The following is an 18,669-nucleotide window of genomic DNA, read 5'->3' as shown; positions in this document are numbered from 1 at the left end:
TGCTGAACAGTGGGCTTTCATTTTCCTCCATAAAAATCCATGCCTCAGCCATTTCTGCAGAATTCAACGCGGATCCACCGTTATTCTCTCACCCACTTTTAAGACAGTTCCTCAGAGGGGCTAAGAATATAAGACCACCAAGGAAACAACCAGTGCCAGCCTGGGATCTTAATTATATTCTAGAAAAATTAACATTGCCTCCCTTTGTACCAGCTGCCTCAACAGATTTGCAATATTTGTCCTGGAAAACAGCTTTCCTTCTGGCCATTACCTCAGCTCGTAAGGTTTCGGAGCTACAAGCCCTCATGGCTGTGCAGCCCTTTCTCATCTTCCATCAGGACAGGGTTTCCCTTCGAACCAATCCGTCATTTATGCCTAAAGTGGTATCCAGGGTAGCTTTGAATCAAGCCATACACTTACCTACCTTTTACCCCAATCCTCAAAACAAAGGGGAAAGGCTGCTACATTCCTTAGACATCCATAGGCAGCTACGTTATTATTTGGACAGAACAAAGCCTTTCAGGAAATCAGAACAGCTTTTTGTGTCCTATGCTGTAGGAGCTCAAGGGAAGCCTTTTACCAAACAGACAATTTCAAAATGGATAGGCCACTGCATATGATTCTGTTACTCCTATCATGGGAAATCTGTCCATACAGGCATCAGATCCCACTCCACCAGGGCCACAGCTACCTCTACAGCCTTCCTCAGAGGAGTTCCTACCAAAGATATTTTGGAGGCAGCCACTTGGAGTTCTGTGCATACCTTCACAAAACACTACCACCTGCCTTTATATTCCAAAACTAGAGCAGGCTTTGCCACTGCTGTACTGTAGGGCATTCTGGCTCATCCCAGTTCCACCTAGTGCCTACCACCCTGTGCGTAGCTTTGGGATTCTACCCATATGTGATTACTGCAGCTGTATGCATGATGAACATAGTACAGTTTTGTACCTACCATAAATGTAGATGTTCAAGTGCTAATACAGCTGCAGTACAGGTTTCCCTCCCTCCTTCCCCTCTTGGTAAAGGACTAGTGGCTAACACCTCCTCTTACAACCTAATTTGGGTTATCTTCCTATGGTGTATTTGCTTGCAACTACTGTTTTTTTGATTACATTGCATTGCTTGAATGTATTTTTATATATAATTTATGTATTGCCTTCCTTCTGGGGGCACCTGACATCTGGGGCAAGAAAAGACTGAAGAATATGGCGTCGGCTGTGTCTTGTATACCCCTGTCGCACTGACATCAGGAAAGAAAGCGACAACAACCGACGCCGGACCAAGACTTTGGAATTCGGCCGACCGAGGGACCGCCTGATGGCAGAAAACCCATATGTGATTACTGCAGCTGTATTAGCACTCGAACGTCTACATTTATGGTAGGTACAAAACTGTACTTTTCCTTGACTGTGCCTCCACCCATTTCCTCAGCTTTGAGAATCTACCCAAATGTGATGACTGGAACATTGAAACCTGAAGAACATAGTACAGTTGTGTACACTTACCATAAATGTAGATGTTGGTGTATTCATTGTTGCAGTCCTGGTTTCCCTCCCTCCATCCCCCTTTATTCTCTTTCGCCTTTTATTACCATTATCCTTGTTGTTCTCCTTTTCTTACAAGGGACATATTGCTATTTATTTTCCACTGGTGGGTTACTTCCACCAGAACCTGGCCTCCTACTTTGGGGGCTCCTGACAGGTTAGGGCAAGAAAACCTGATGTAATGGCGTCAGCTGCCTTACTTTATACTACTGATGACCCTGACGTCGGTCCTCAAGTGACAGTAGCCGATGCAGAAATACTAAGTCTCTGGTATTCGGGCCAGCCAAGGGCTACCCTGGCAGGGATATCCCAAATGTGATGACTGCAACAGTGAATAAGTACACCCGAACATCTACATTTATGGGAAGTGTACACAACTGTACTTTCTTTGCCCCCCCCCCAAAAAAAAAAAAAAAACTCTGTATAGTTTTCTAGTTTTAGTCCTTGTGTGTGTGAGTGTAACAGTCCCCTTTATAGTCCTGGCTGACAAACCTGTTAAAGGGGCTTCTGGCTTTAAAAGGTGCCAGAAATGTGACAGGAAGCTGCCTCATTCTGACTGACGCACTCTGTGTCTGTTGTTTAGGAGCATATTATTTACAGGAAGACTGCAATTTACCACAGTTTTAGCCATAGGGTTTTAATTGACACAAGAAATTGATTCTGAAAGGTCATCTTAACTTATTAACCCCGAGTACCTTCTCATGGCGCCTCGGTGGTTACACCCGAGCGCGCCATGAGAAGATACGAATTGCAAGCTGTTACTCCCGAGTACCTTCCACAAGCGTGATAAACTGTTGCGCAGATTTGTAGTTGATCTTAATGTAAAACACGTTGAAATCCTAACTGAACTTGTAATTTACCCTATGTAGTTAGGATTCAGCGTGTTTTTACATTAATATAACATTTAAATTTTCGTAGAAAATCCACTGGAAAAGTTGTTGATAAAGCAAGTGGTGTCAGCCAATCGGATTCTTGCAATCCACGCCACCACTTATGTAACATGCCCACCCCCAACCTAATTTTCAAAGATCCCTGAGATTATAGTGTATACTTGGTTTCTGTAGCATAGAAAAAACGTTTTCCGCGTGCGATTGATGAGTGTTACAAAACTCAGGTCAGTGGTTTTATATACTTTTTTGTGAATTGATAAACTGGACTAATGGGTATGCAGCACAAAGCAATTTTGACTTTTGTACCAATCTTGTACTGTGGTGAGGGATCGACAACTGTTAGTGTTATCTGGAAAAGACCCATTGCTGTGTTGCTAATTGCTGTGATAGTTGTCAGCTTACAGCTTGTATTAAACTGGACTAATAGGTATGCAGCACAAAGCAATTTTCATCCAGTTTCCACATCGATCTCTTCTTTGGCAAAATGATTCTCATTTTTTATGTTGTCCACTTTTCCAGAGCAGGGCTGGACTTGTTCAGGAGGGTGAGATCCCATTTGGACAGTAGGGTAATAGTATGTTCTGGAACATCTTAATTTAAAAGCATCAGTACCTGTGAGTGAAAAATAATGAGTAATTTTGTAATACTGTCCATCCTTCTAATTGTGCAAAAGAACACATCTTCAAACTTTTGTCACCTTATCCACTCAACTTCTAAGACTGTTAACAAATCCAAGTGAAATAATAAAGCATTCCACTGTCTTAAATGTCTATCATTGTTGCAAACACACTGTATTCCCACAGGTGTACCTTTAAAAACTCAAATCACAGTGGTTCGATCGCTCATATGAGTGACGTGAAACCACAAAAGTGAAAACGTTGACAGTCCTTAATGTTCGAAAAACAGCAAATCGAAAAGCAGATTCTCTGTTTTTCGAACATTAATGCCGAACAAAAAAATGAAATGTAAAGCAGTGGGCAAACCCCCCTGCACACCCACACACCCCTACTTTATTATTCTAACTCCGAGATTGCACTGCAGTGGGGAAAGGAACCGTTTCCTGATCCCACCATACTGCAATCTGCCCCAGAATGTCGAATGTGCAATGAGCGAATCTCACTGTGCATTTGCTCATTGCACATTCAAACCTTTTTCCGTTCGGCGTTTGCAAACCTTGCAGACTGCCTTTTGGAAAATTGCTGTTTACCCTTGTGCAAAAATATGCACATGTAAAGGTAAACCATTCACACAAGAACCTGAAAGACTTCATATGGTGATTAACCCTTTCAAAAAAAAATTCATGCTTTTCTAATATTAGAGTGGACACAAGGTTTCTGCTTTACATGATGAAATTAGCATGTCACTGCCCACATTGCAGACATTGTCGCATATCCCACTGATTCACCTTCGTTTACACTCCCACACAGTCTCAGGCTTCCAAAATCTGAAGGTATACGTAGGTGAAATTTAGATTGCAGCAAACTTATTATTTTTTTTCAAAATGTCTAATGCCAAGCCTATCCATCCACAACCTCTTTTTCCCATTTTTACACATGGGGACGGCAGGGTGTCACTTAAACAAGGTTACACCACTGGGTGGCTAACCCTGCCTTGGGTATAATGTCGAGCAGACTGTGTAACTGTGGAACACTTATTTATTTTTATTTAACATTTGTTTACCGGGAAAGTCCAACTTGGAACAAAGCCAATTTTCAGTGGAGGCCTGGGAAGAAACGCTCCAGATTCTAACAGTTTCAACTGTAAAGCTCTCACAGCGTGCTTAAACAGTGTTACTTTATATATTTAAAAAAACTTCAGCTGAATAATGTGATTCAATTAATGTCAGATGTCTAGTGTAAAAAATAGACAACAGGTAATGCAAGGCAAGTCCTTTCAATGTGAAATAACGTGGAGCAAGGGTTTGTGAAGAATATGCCTGGTAATGAGAGTTCAGAGGTATGGAAGAGCCTTACTGGTACCCGGAGTATTCTAGCCCAACTTCATACCCCTCAACTGCACAGATTTTCTCAGAATATCCAGATTTTTGCCTCATTTTTTGCCTGCTCCTCATAAAGTTTGTGGTTTTCTGTCATGTCACTGAGGCTTGAAGTTCACTAAATAATGAAATGCATTTGAGTTTAAGAATTCCTATCTTTCAAAAAATGTATGCTGCCACAAATCCTGTTTGTTCTAACAACTGAATTGCCCTGTATGAAAATAAGCAAGCACATCATTTTGCAAACCACACCACACACTTATTTAGAAGATGGTTAAAACATGCTTGTGTTCTGGAAAGATCTTTTAATGAAATATGATTAATTTCTATTTACCATGGATATCAGTTGCCTAAAATAAAGGTGTACATAGAAATTCTACAGAGATTGTGAAGTGGGCTAGATTCAGTAAATCCAGACAAGATGCTTGTTGGGTAAATTAAGCTGGTCATGTTTGTCAGCCTTTGTCACTGTCCTGTGGTCTTTTTTGTATCAAATCTCAGTATGATTGTGAAAATCATAGGACAAAGTTGTACAGGTGTGTTTCTGCTGTGTGTTAGGTTAGAAACAATTTAACCAAATATTTTCTTTCCCAGTTATTTACAATGGAATGATGTGCATCCAGGAATAAAAATCATTCTAGATGTAGTATTGTCATGGATATGGAAAAATTAATCTGAAATGTACTAGCAGTGAGCAGAAGTCATCCTTTTCCAGTGCTAGAATCTTTGCCATGCAAGGTGGCAGTTGATTACTAAAGCTTATTTGTTTTGAGTTGTGCTTTTTTTTTTTTTTTTTTTGTTATATAGAGAAAGGTTGTTCATTGTGTTTCACTGTTGCAGTCATTACACTTGGGTTATCCTGCTGGCAGGCTACCCGCAGTCGGCCTGAATTCCAAAGTCCTGGTCCAGCGTCTGTTGCTGTCACCTCTTCCCTGACGTCAGTGTGCCAAGGGTATGAGATGCAGCCAACGCCATTTTCTTCAGTCTTTCTTGCCGCTCGGTGCCCAAAGCAAAAGCAGTTCGCAAGTGCTGGTTGGCCGACTCCTGAGATTTTCAAAACCGAATTTCAGATCCGAAGTCTTCATTAAAGCTAAGTACCCCGTTGGGGAAACTTTTTTCTTGCTCCAGACCGATGTCAGAAAAAGTTAACAATTGTATTTCTTGTGGGAAGCAAATACCTCATAAGGATTTTCATTCATACTGTATTCCATGCCTAGGTCCTGACCACGACATTGCTAGCTGTCAATTTTGTGCAAGATTTAACCAACGTACGATTTTGCCTTTCATTACTTTGGCCGAAGATTTAATTATATAATGCCGCCGGAACAGCCAATGACTGGAGTTTATAAAAAGTGCAAGGAAAAGGACAGGCATCCAAGGTCCAAAACAGACGAGCCCTCCGCTAGGCCAGTCACTGGTTCTCAGTGAGGCGCTTTCACAGTCCACCCGCTACCTCAGAGCCACAGGCCACTTCCGACTCCCATGTGAAACCGACTAGGCCTCTGGATACTCAAGGTATTGGACACTCCGAAACTATTCACTCAGATGGGTCCGGAGCTGCTGAGCAGGCATCGGCTTCTGAGGGTGTTTTTAGACCTACACAGTTATATGTTAAGCCAACCTCAGTTTCAAAGGCAAAGACTAAAGCAGGTCTAAAGACGAAGAAACAAGTACAGCATTCTCCTGCAAAGACTTCCATGCCTAAAAAACAGATGCTTAAAATGGCCGAAGACCTAATTACTTTGATCAGGGATTCCCATCCCCCTCCTGATAAGAGGCCTAGGCTGGAGACAGAATATGAATCTTCAGATCAGGTTTCCATTTCCTCTGACTCCTCTTCTGAACAGGGATACTCCCTTCCTCCCTATGAGGATTCTGATGCTGAAAAGTCTATTCCTTCAGCCTCTCCTGAGGATTATTGTTTTGGGGAAACCCTTCACACCATGAGGGAGCACTTTCACTGAGAGAGCCAAGATTACTCAGAATCTAAGAAAAGGCTCAGAGACTTTCCTTTACTACCTCAGCACAGACCTCTTGCTATTCTACCTGTTCTAGACATAGTAGATGTATTTTCAGAGTCCAGCCTGTCTCCTGACTCTCTACCCCCTGCACCAGTTAAGCCAGACAGATACTACAGGGTTCCAGATTCCCACAAATTTCTATATAAAAACCCTGCTGCTGACCCAGAAACTATATCTCAGGGTCCCAAAGGGGGTCATGGCTTCCACTGCGAAAAATCCTGTCCCCTCTGATAGGGATTCTAGGGCACTGGACAGATGGGGGAAAAAGTTTACACTTCTGCAACCTTGGCTGTAAGGGCTTTAAATGGTCAGTTTCATATGCTTAAATATCAGCAGTATTTAATGTCACTGCTAAAACAGAAAATGTTGACAAATTCTAAATGTCCAGATAAGGAAATGCAGGATTTATTGTATGTAGCTGAACAAGTGGGGAAGCATACTTTGCAATGTGGTTTTGATTCACTGGAGGCCTCTTGCAGGGCCGCTGTTACGGGTACTGTCATTAGAAGGCATGCTTCGTTAAAGGAACAAAATCTGCCTGATCATGTTAAAGCAAAATTATTGGATGCTCTTTTACAGCATGATACTTTGTTTGGTGTTAAGGCAGAAGAGGTGTTGAAGAAAATGGAGGATAAAGCTAAATCTATGTAGACAGTTAAGGATTTCTTACAGGTACAACCACCCAGATTTAGCAGGAACTGGCCTTCAAAGAATTGGTCCTTTCCAGTGTCAGGCCACAAAGAGGCAGATACAGATGCCCTAGAGGCAGATCCCAGCCCCAAGGCTCATACAGGCCTAAACAATGGAGTGCTTCTACCTCCAAAAGCGGAGAAGACAAATCACAGCCATATAGAAAACAGTCCCAATGACTTTCCTCTGCCAATACCAAGCACTTATCTTTTGGCAGCCCCCTTAGGGGGAAAACTAGCAATTTTTTCACAAAATTGGCATATAATCACACAGGACAAATGGGTCTTGAATATAGTGTCCCAGGGCTACAGGTTCCACTTTCACACTCTGCCAAAGGCAAAAGGTATGCCAGAGGCACAAAAACAAGTTACATCCTTCATGGACATGAGGGCCATTCAGTGAGTACCACAACAAGAGCAGCGACAAGGATTTTACTCAAGACTAGTCCTGGTACCCAGAAAGAACAAAGCCTGGAGACCAATACTGGACCTGTCTATTCTAAACACTTTTCTGGACATTCCAGAATTAAAAATGTTGATGCTGCAGCAGCTTCTGCCCATGCTGGGCAAGAAGGCTTGGCTTGTAACTTTGGACCTCAAAGAGGCATACCTGCATGTCCCAATCAGACAGTCGTGCAGACGATACCTCAGATTCATAGCTGGATCAATGCACTACCAATTCTCTGCACTGCCCTTTGGCTTATCTACTGCGCCCAGGGTCGCCACAAAATTGGCACCAGTAATTGCTTTCTGCAGACAAAGGGGGATTCAAATATACCCTTACTTGGACGTATTCAAGCAGAGAACAAAGACATTCTACTGAGGCATCTGGCGTTTGTAAAAAGATTACTAATTTGGCTAGGGTACATGGTAAACGAAAAGAAATCAAAACTAGTACCCTCTCGAGATAAAATTCCTGGGTGCAAGCTTAAATACAACTGCCCAGATGGCTTATCTCACGCCAGACAAACAAAGGCAACTGACTTCTTACTTCAAAATGTTGGCAACAAAGACCCAGTTATCTGCAAGAAAGATTCTGCAGGCTTTGGTCTTCATGGCATCCTGCATTCTACTAATTCCATATGCAAGACTGCATATGAGGAAACTACAATGGTATCTAAAAAGTGTTTGGACTCAACATTGCCACAGCCTGGAAACATTAATTACCCTCATTCCCTGCCTGCAACAGGAGTTTCAATGGTTGACACAGGCCTGTCACCACAACAAGGGACAGCCATTCACTCTACCCACGGCCAGGCAGACACTAACAACAGATGCATCAGATTATGCCTGGGGGGGCCCACATGGCAGGAAAATGTATTCAGAGAACATGGCCAGCAAGCCAAATGCATCTTCATATCAATCAAAGAGATGCTAGCTGTTCAGAATGCCATGACAGCCTTCAAGGATCTACTTCATCCAGGACAACTGCTGGTAAAGACTGACAATACTACAGTCATGTGGTACATAAACAAGCAGGGAGGCACACATTCCTACCCCCTCTGCAGACAAGCCATGACTTTGTGGAACGCAGCATTGACTTATCATGTATACCTGCAAGCACATTTCCTGCCAGGAAAGATAAATACTCTGGCAGACGAACTAAGCAGAAATCTCAAGGATCCTCACGAGTGGATACTAGATCCACAAATCTTCAGCATAACAAAGAAATGGGGATGCCCAGGCATATATCTATTTGCTTCCCCTCACAACTGGCAACTACAGAGATTCTGCACAAGGACTTGTCACAAACAAGCATGGAAAGTGGATGCCCTATCCTTCAGCTGGAAAACCCTTACAGTATATGCCTTTCCACCACTGCCTCTCCTCCCCAAGGTAAAGAGAAGCAAAAAATGATACCGTTTGCCCCAGACTGGCCACGCCAGCACTGTTACTCAATCCTAAAGAACTTGTCTCAAGGTCCAGCCTGGACATTGCCTCAGACTGCTCACTTACTGACCCAACAAAATCAGATCCTGCACAGCCAACTCAGGACTTTAAATCTGGCAGCATGGCGGATAATGTAGCCATTCAGAACCCTCCCCTCTCCAAAGCTGTAATGGATGTTATTTTGGAGGCCAGGCAGCCCAGTACCAGAAAATCTTATGCAGAAAAATGGAAGAGATTCTGTGCTTGGAACCAGAAACAAGGAATTGACACGTTTGTACCAAATATTCCTCAGATTTTACAATACCTAACTGAGATGCTGGACAAAGGCCTATCCTTTTCATCAATTAAAATTCATGCCTCTGCCATTTCAGCCCATTACTATACGGAACCACCTATCTTTTCTCATCCTTTAATAAGGAAGTACCTCAGAGGGGCCAAAAATATAAGACCTCCAAGGAGAGCACCAATACCTGCATGGGACCTCAATTATGTCTTGGAAAAACTCACACTGCCTCCTTTTGAGCCAGCCTCAACAGCAGATATAAAATTATTATCCTGGAAAACAGCTCTGCTCCTAGCAAGATGAGTTTCTGAGTTGCAGGCACTCATGACTATAAAACCTTTTATTTTCCATCCAGACAGGGTTTCTCAGAGGACGAACCCTACGTTTATGCCTAAGGTGGTGTCCAGTGTGGCCCTTAACCAAACCATTCACTTGCCTACCTTTTATCCAAACCCACAGAACAAGGGTGAGAGACTTCTGCATTCTTTGGAAATACACAGACAGCTACGCTTCTACTTGGACAGAACTAAAGCTTTCAGAAAGACTGAGCAACTTTTAGTGGCATATGCTGCAGGATCACAAGGAAAGGCCATCTCAAAACGGACCATTTCAAAATGGATAGGCCATTGCATTCATTTGTGCTACTCACAGCATGGCAAATCAGTGCCTAAGGGCATTAGGCCACATTCAACCATAGCAGCAGCCACTTCAGCAGCCTTCCTCAGAGGAGTACCAACCAAAGACATCTAAGAGTTCAGTGCACACTTTTACAAAGCACTACCACTTACCTCCCTACTCTAAATCCAGAGCATTCTTTGCCACTGCAGTTCTGCAGGGCCTCTTAGCCTCTCCTAATCCTATTTAGCCCAGCCACCCATCCTCAGCTTTGGGGTTCAACCCAAGAGTAATGACTGCAACAGTGAAACACGCTGAACATAGTACAGTTGTGTACCTACCATAAATGTAGATGTTAGAGTGTATTCACTGTTGTAGTCCAGGTTACCCTCCCTCCATCCCCCTTTCTTTTGCTGGGTCTTATCTGTACTTCTCTATTCTATACAACCTATGTGGTGTATTTGTTTGTAGATGAAGGAAATGTTTACTTTAGTGCATGCATGTTTATTGGCATAATTTATTTAGCCTACCCTTTTGGGGGCACCTGATATCTGGGGCAAGAAAAATTGAAGAAAATGGCGTTGGCTGCATCTTTTATACCCCTGGCGCACTAACGTCAGGGAAGAGCGACAGCAGCCGCCGCCGGACCAAGACTTTGGAATTCAGGTTGACTGCGGGTAGCCTGCCAGCAGGATAACCCAAGAGTAATGACTGCAACAGTGAATACACTCTAACATCTACATTTTATGGTAGGTACACAACTGTACTTTCTGAAGGAGAGACTGTCTTTTCTAAAGGATTTGTTAGAACATCCAGTTTTAGTTGTGATAAGGACTATTATTTTGTGACCATGGATGTAGTGTCACTTTTTATGGTCATCTCTAATTCTTGGGGAATTGAGAATATCAGAGAATTTTTGAATAATGGAAACTTTTTCCCCGTAATAAGATTAAAGTGATAAGTACTCGGGATTGTACTAGAAAATAATGCTTTTGCTTTTAAGGATGATTTTTATTTACAGAAGGTTGGCGTGGCCATGGGCACGGCTTGTGCCAACAGCTACTCCAGGCTTCTATTAACACAATGGGAGTTCGGTTTGGTGCAGAGTAATAAGTTTTGTCCACATTTACTTTGTTATAAGTGATTTGTGGATGACATTTTCTTATGGGGGAGGTCCAATTGAATTATTGTTTTGGTTTATCGATTTTTTTTTTTATGTACCACAATATCTTGTTTGAAGTTCAGATATAAATATTCTGCTGAACAGGTTGAGTTCTTAGATATTAGCATCCAGAGAACTGATTTAGGGCGCATTAAAACAGACTTATATAAGAAAGCCTGTAAGAATTCATTGCTTCATAAAAATAGTATGCACCCAAGATATGTTTCAAGGAATGTATTGAAGGGGCACTTTTTTCAGATAATGAAGCTTTGTAATGATGAGACATGTTTAAAAAGAACATTTGCTGATCTGAAAAAAAATCTTGAATAGAGGTTATAAAGAAAAAAAAAATACAGCTGTATTGCCCAGGTATTAGCTGAAAGTGATGGCAGGGGGAGAGCATACTATTCAGAACACTCGAAAGTTAATAATAGTAGACAAAATCGATAGCCTGATAAACGAGTGAGGGTCCCTTTAACCTTTTCAAGTGATGTGAATATTTTTTTGCAATATTAGAAAGAAAAATTGGCTTATTTTCTGTGCTTCTGATGATTTGAAAAATTCTGTTAGTGATGGACCATATTTTTCTTTTAAAAATAACCTATTCCTGAAAGACTGTTATAAGACACATACGGATAGGTTAACGATTTCACAATGGCAAGGGACCTATCCATGTAAAAGTTGTAGTGTATTGATTTCACAATGGCAAGGGACCTATCCATGTAAAAGTTGTAGTGTATGTCGCTACATTTATTCAGGTATGAAATTTATTCATCCTCTACTTGGATACTCTATAGCGTGTACTTTTTATGCTGATTGTACCTCTAGGAATGTTCATTAGTTATTATTCTGACTGCAGTGCATTCTGTACAGGCTAGACAAATCGCTCTTTTAAAGAGCGTATACTAGAACATACTGGGAATATTACAAATGTTAAGGTTAGTAATGCACTTGCACAACATGCGAAAGCAGAGGGTTCACATCATACTTTTAGATCTTTTGTACTTGAGATGGTGAAAATGTCAGAGGTGGGGATTTGAAAAATAGAACCGAGCTGATGGAACAGAAATGGATACTGAATCTTTGTGTCAAAAGACTTTCCGGTATTAATGATTCTCTTTAAAAACGGCTCTGCATGCACAGACACTCCCCCCATTGCAGTGGAATGAAATTGATGTTTTATTTTTGTAATATTCTTGTTTTAAAATGTTTTGCTGTATTGTGTTGTATGTTATTAGTAGAGTAAGTATATATAAACTGTCTGTTTTCAGTTTTGTATTTTTAGATATTTGTAAGGCGCACATTTTCTACTTTTATATAGTTGTAATTCTGTTTTTTGATTGGTTGCAGGTGCTTTAAATATCCTGTTAATATCTGTTGCATTCAGTCTGAAGAAACTATTGGTAATTTGCAAAAGTGCTTACTCTTATCCTTTGTTGAATAAAATTAGTGTCTTAGCAGTGTTGACCAACAGTAACTGAAATATGTTTGAGATCAGTCTTTTACCTTTATCAAACTCTCATAATTAGTGTTGCATCTTACTTTCATTAGGTTTTAAATCATTGGCTGCAATTGCTTGTAAGCCTTTATGAGAGTCAGAAGTTTCTTTTCTTTAAAAAAAAAAAAAAAAATTAAAAGCTGCAGTCATCACTGATTTAGGTTCTTACTAGGCTATCTGCCCTAGGGCATTTATAAGCCTAGCCAGAATGTGTTTGGCTTTCACCACCCATTTTAAATTTATTTTGCTATGCCCTTTTTCGAGGTTAGTATACTGTGCCTCTGTCTAACAGTGACACAGAAGTGATACCCGGGGTAAACCTACGATCTCCCATCCACTCATCAAGATTCCTCTTGAAGAGAGTCAGTGAGGGACTCTGCCTAAACTGGACTGGGATTTTATTCCAGAGTGAAGGGAGCCTCTGGGTTATGAATCTGTCCCTCCAGCATGTCCTATTTATTTCAGTGCTGAGGTTCAAGTCTCTCGAGCGTAGCTTGATGGGATTTGGATTTTCTGAGGTGCAGCATGTCCACTAATTCCGGGTTGGACATGGCTTTATACATCAGGCACAGATCGCCTCTGAACAGGCGGTATGCCACTGAGTAGAGCTGGAGTTTCTTTAACCGGGCAGCATATGGCATCTGTTTGAGCCCTTTGATCCTCTTGGTGAGGTACTTTTGGGGTCTTTCCAGTTGCTGCAGGTGTCTGGTAAGGTACATCCCAAAAGGGGCATTGTACTCAATTATGGGCCTGATGATGAGGGATGAGTAAAGAGGCACGATGACCTCCCCTGATCTAGATGTGAATCCCTTCATGATTAGGTGGGCTATATAAAATGTTTTTCTAACCACTTTGGCCACGTGGTTGTCAAATGAGAGATTGCTATCAACTTGGGTCCCCAGGTCCCTAATTACTACTTCTGTACTTAATGGATTACCACCTATGTGGTAATTTGTGAGCACTTTGTTTTTGCCAAAGGGGATGACTGTACACTTTTTGGCATTTAGCTTGAGGCCATGGCTCTGGCACCAGTTGTCTGTTTCTATGAGGCCCTTTTGGAGGATGCTTGTGTCGGCTGGAGAGTCTATTATGGCGCCCAGTTTGCAGTCATAACTTGGTCAGCCACAGTCCTTCCATGTTGGCCTGTACCTCCGAGAAATATATACTGAACAAGAGAGGTCCCAGGACTGAGCCTTGTGGGACACCACTTGTAACTGGTTTGGAGTCTGACATGGCTCCAGCAATTCTAACCATGTGGGTTCTGTCCTTGAGCCAGTTTGCAATCCATCTTTTGACATAGGGGTTTATATTGAAGCTGGTGAGCTTATCTATAATGCCCGAGTGGGGTATTGTATCGAAGGCTTTTGCGAGGTCCAGGTAGGCTGTGTGGACCACCTTCCCCTCGTCAATGGCCTTTGGTGACTGTTTCAAAGAAATCAACCAGGTTTAAGAGGCAGGATCTGCCCTTAAAGCCAAACTGGGTAGGATCCAGTGTCTGTAGGTCCCCAATATCTTTATTTATAAGGTCCATGATGATCCTTTCCATAGCTTTGCAGACCAAGCTAGTCAGGCTTATGGGGCGATAGTTTCCAGGATCCGTTGAGGCACCACCTTTATGGAGAGGGACCATTGTTGCTGTACGCCACTCTTTGGGCACATGTCCTGTAGTAAGGCTGAGATTGAACAGTAGTTTTATGTTTGGGTTTAGCTGCTCTTGGAGTTCATGTAGGACGCAGCCCAGGACACCGTCTGGTCCCATTGATGCTGTGTTTTTTGCTTTGGAGAGGGCGGCTGTTACCTGAGCATCTGAGATGTCAGAGGGGCAGCACTCTGCTGGGATAGATATTTGCCCTGTTGGTGGGGGGGGGGGGGTTTGTGCTGAACCTGTCAGCTAGAATGTTGGCAATGTGTCTGGGTTCGGTGTATTTTTTGTCATTTTGGACTAATTCTGAGCATATCTGGGAATTACCACCCAGGTTCCTAACATAACTAAAGAAAGCCTTGTGATTATCCTTAGTGTCCTGTGCAATTTTTCTCTCGAAGCTGGCCTTAGACAATTTTATGATTGCCCGTAGTTTTTTGCTAATACTATCAGTGATGCCTTCCCTTTTTGGGATTTTGCTCTATCATTTAGTAGCTTCCTCCTCCTATTGTATAGTTTGTTTATGGCTGGGGTCCACCAGACAGGACGTCTGCCTTTGGAGGATTGGGTCTTGGTTTTATTTGGGATCGCATGATCCATGCATTCCTGAAGGTGTTCATAGAATACGTTTATAAAGGATTCTGCGGTCTGGGCCGTATTTTCCACAGGCCCGGGGGCTTTGAAGGATTCCACCTCGGTTTTGAGGCGTGTGAAATTTGCTTTAGAGAAATTTTTCACTGTGGTTTTCTGGGCAGGGGGTGGGGTCAGGATGTGAATATCCAGTGAGATTAGTTTATGGTCTGATCTTACCAGTGAGGGATAAACTTCTGGTCTGGAGCAAAGAGTCCCCATGTTGGTGATGATCAGGTCCAGTATGTTTTCCCCTCTTGTGGGAGTGGTAACACGTTGTTCCATAGCATTTGAGTTTATAAATTCTAGGAACCTTTGGGCTAGGGTGTTGGAGCTAGAGTAATGCTCCCAGTCTATGTTTGGGTAGTTGAAGTCGCCCAATATAATGGTGTTTGGAGAGACCTTCATATTTTCCAGTGTTCTCAGGAAGGTCGAGTGTTGTCCTGGGTTTGGGAGGGTGGTCTGTAGCAGGCTATAAACTGGAAGGCAGTTTTACCCACTGTTAGTTGCACATGGATAGTCTCTGATGCTTCATGCTTTGCCACCAACCTGGAGGTGTGGGTATCTTTGAATATCAATACTCCCCCCTCCTTTTGTGGTTCGGTCCAAGTTTTGGGGCCGAAAAGCATGGTATGAGGTATAACCTGGTAGTGCTGGGGTGCTCTCGGGAGCCCTGAACCAGGTTTCTGTTACTGCACAGATATCAATGTTCTCCATGCTAAGGAGAGTTTTGAGTGCGTGCATCTTGAGGTTTAGACCTCTGGCGTTGAGTAGCATTACTCTTAGTTTCTTATCCCTTGTGATACCTATGGAGGTGGGTTTGTCTTTTGAGCCTTGCCTAAAAAAGGCACTATGGGGGTAGCAAGAGCCTTTGCCAATATCCGAAAGCCCAGGGGTGCAGGTGCAAGCCATCCCTAGCAAAGCATCGTGGCTTGTCGAGCATATCATCTCAAGCTGACAGGCATTGGATCCCCTTTGAATGACACCAGTTCTTAAGCCAATTGTTGAAATTGATCATCTTGTCTTCATATTGTGGCATCATTCTTGGTGATGGTAAGATGCTACTCAAGGTCAGGGTCATACAGGCCTGGGCTACATGCTCAGAGGTTTGTTTCCTGCAGTATACCATGGTGCCAATTGCTTTTTTTTTTTTTTTTTTACCAGACAGTATGCAGCAGTTGACTAAAGCATTAACAATGTACCAGAATGTTATACATTTACAAATATAATCTAGTTAGCAACTGTACAAATGTAGATATCAGGTGACAGCAGAGAAGCGGCATCATACTCTGTGTAGAGCTTACAGGGAGATGCGTTATATTGAAATACGTAGACATTCAAGTGTTTATGCACTGCAGTTTTGTATTTACCAGTTTGTTTGCACTCTAAACCTTCTAGTGTATTGCAGCATTGTATAGAACAATACATCAATGAACAGTTAGCAACAAAGTCTTTTCAGACTAATAATCCAGTTAAGCATGGCTGTGGAATCAGTCAAGGTGCTAATTAGCTGGGCTGCATTTCGCTATCTTGTGTGCTGTGGATATTTTTAATGAGCCAGGACCTTAATTTAGATGGAGAATTCCAGGTTTTGTGTATGTTAGGGGAGTGTTTAGAGTGGTAAGTACCAGAGGTCATTAGTCAGATGGTGGTATTGAGTGAGCTAGACTGAGATGCAGGTCGTCTTTGGGCAATGTTTGGTAGAAGGAACTGGTAGGATTTTAAGACTCTGAAGCAATGTTGTTGTCTTTCGGCTTTTCCCAGTTAGGGGTCGCCACAGCGGAACTCAGGTCCGCTAATGATTGGCAGTAGATTTTCACAAATGCCGAGGTGCCAGCTCGATGTTCAACCTTCAATGAAGGCACGCCCATTTATGCATGTCTTTCGAACGCCCACCTAACTGCGGGGATGACATGCAGACTCCACACAGAAGGCACTCCCCGCACTCCAGCCGAGAATCGAATGGGAGAACCTCTTGCTGTGAGGCAACAATGCACTCTGAAGCAATGTATGAGAGTGAATTCTTAGTCACGGAGGAGTACAGTCCAGAGTTGAGGTGCTAATAACACTGATGGTGTACCAAGCTGTTTAGGTAGGATTGATTTGCCCTCTAGTGAATCTTTTAGAGCACATACACTGTTAGCATTAGTAACAAGGGAAAAGTCAAGCATATTGTACAAATGTAGTGCAGAATTGCTGTACATTTCATTGGTGACAAATGTACAGTAGTAAGTTACTGCAAGTGAAATTGATCTTCTCCAAAGTAGAAGGGAATTTGTATCCTGCAGGTGCTTCAAAAATAAATGTAATCATATGAAGAAACAAACACGATACATGGGGACAATTAATTGATGTTTGGGCTGCTCTTCCTTACTTGGGGAGGTCGGTGTTGAGTATTGTGTTAAGTTGATAGGGTTTGGGTAGAAGCCAGCCCATTTAAAAATGGAGGCTAAAGATCCTGTATATATCCCAGTGCTCTGTTTAACTATGCAACACACTCCCAGGTTATAATCTCCAAAAAGAAGATGAGAGAATAGATATTTATGAAAACATATTAAATGTTTAGTGCTGGCACTTTTTAATAGCTTAAACCTTTGAACAACAGAGGAATTTGTTTTTCGATAATTTGTTTTCCAGTCCTCTGAACTACTGATTGGTTCTGCTATAGACTACTAAGGCAGAAGCCACTTGTGAGACTGGCAAAATGGTTTTCGAGATTAGATTAGGTGTTCTAGTAGATTAAAAGGGAGGACTCGTAGGTTTGATTGACAGGACCACAACCTATTTGCCTTTAGAAAAGTTAATTATAACCCGATGATATTTTCTACTTTCCATGTATATTGAGATTATTTTTGGGAATTTAATGACTGCAAGGATGGAGTTAAGGGGGTTATTATCATGCTTAAGGTCTTTTTAAGAAGCTTCATAGCAATAATTTAGTGTTGCTATTTTTTATCTTGTGCCAAGGTTATGTTTGGGAAGTAAATGACTGCAAGGGGGAAGTAAAGAAAATGTAATGTAGAAAGTTGTAAAAGATGAAATGTGCTCCCTTTTTGCAAAATGTACTGTTTAGTGCTAAACAAAACCAGAAAGCTTTTAAAGATCATGGCTAAAGGTGCAAAATGAATTTTTTTTTTCACACACACAAGTTTTCTCATGCATCTTTATATATGCGAGCGCTTTTCTGTGTCAAATGTTTGCTTTGCAGCCTTTAGAAAATTACATTTTAAAGATGTCTAAAAATACTAAGCCGTTTTTATGGCATTAATATTAATGGCTCAGTGGGAGGTGTTTATCACTGTTGGTTCCCATTTTGCCAAACAGTTAATTGAACAATTCAGCAACTACTTAAGTAATACCCAATTACTTACCTAAGCTAATCCCGCATAATTATAGCTAGAACCCAGAGTGACGTCAACAACTCGCACCCTGCCTTTAATATTAGTGCTGTAAACACTGCTTCTGTATTTTTAGTCTTCTACATTTGGAAGATATCTTTAAAACATAATTTTCTAAAGGCTGCAAAACCAACCTTTCTTTTTACGCAGAAAAACGTTCACATGCATAAATTATGCAATCACTTTGTGTGTGAAAAGAAAATTTTGTTTTGTGCTTTTAGATGTGAAATTTAAAAAGATAAATTGCATAATTTTAACAGTCTTACAAGCCCCAGAAACAGTCCATTAGAGGAGAGCTTTAAAATTCACCATTTACCTTTAGATTATATGTTCTGTCTGTTTAGTAAACCTTCTGCCATCCTGATTCAGTAACGTATGTGGAATTCTACCAAGTATTGGCTAATAATT

The 18,669-nt window shown here is 41.8% G+C and overlaps 1 protein-coding gene across 1 annotated transcript in view; it reads left to right on the top strand.

Moving 5' to 3' along the window:
* Positions 1 to 18,669, top strand: part of LOC122801241 (FERM, ARHGEF and pleckstrin domain-containing protein 2-like) — a 611,801-nt gene that overhangs the window by 460,124 nt on the left and 133,008 nt on the right. The window lies entirely within an intron of this gene.

Source organism: Protopterus annectens, chromosome 4.part1, assembly GCF_019279795.1.
Source record: "Protopterus annectens isolate FY-2018-M chromosome 4.part1, PAN1.0, whole genome shotgun sequence".
In the NCBI taxonomy this organism is placed as follows: Eukaryota; Metazoa; Chordata; order Ceratodontiformes; family Protopteridae; genus Protopterus; species Protopterus annectens.
Note: the sequence above shows the minus strand (reverse complement) of the source record. Positions and strands in the feature narration are given on the sequence as shown.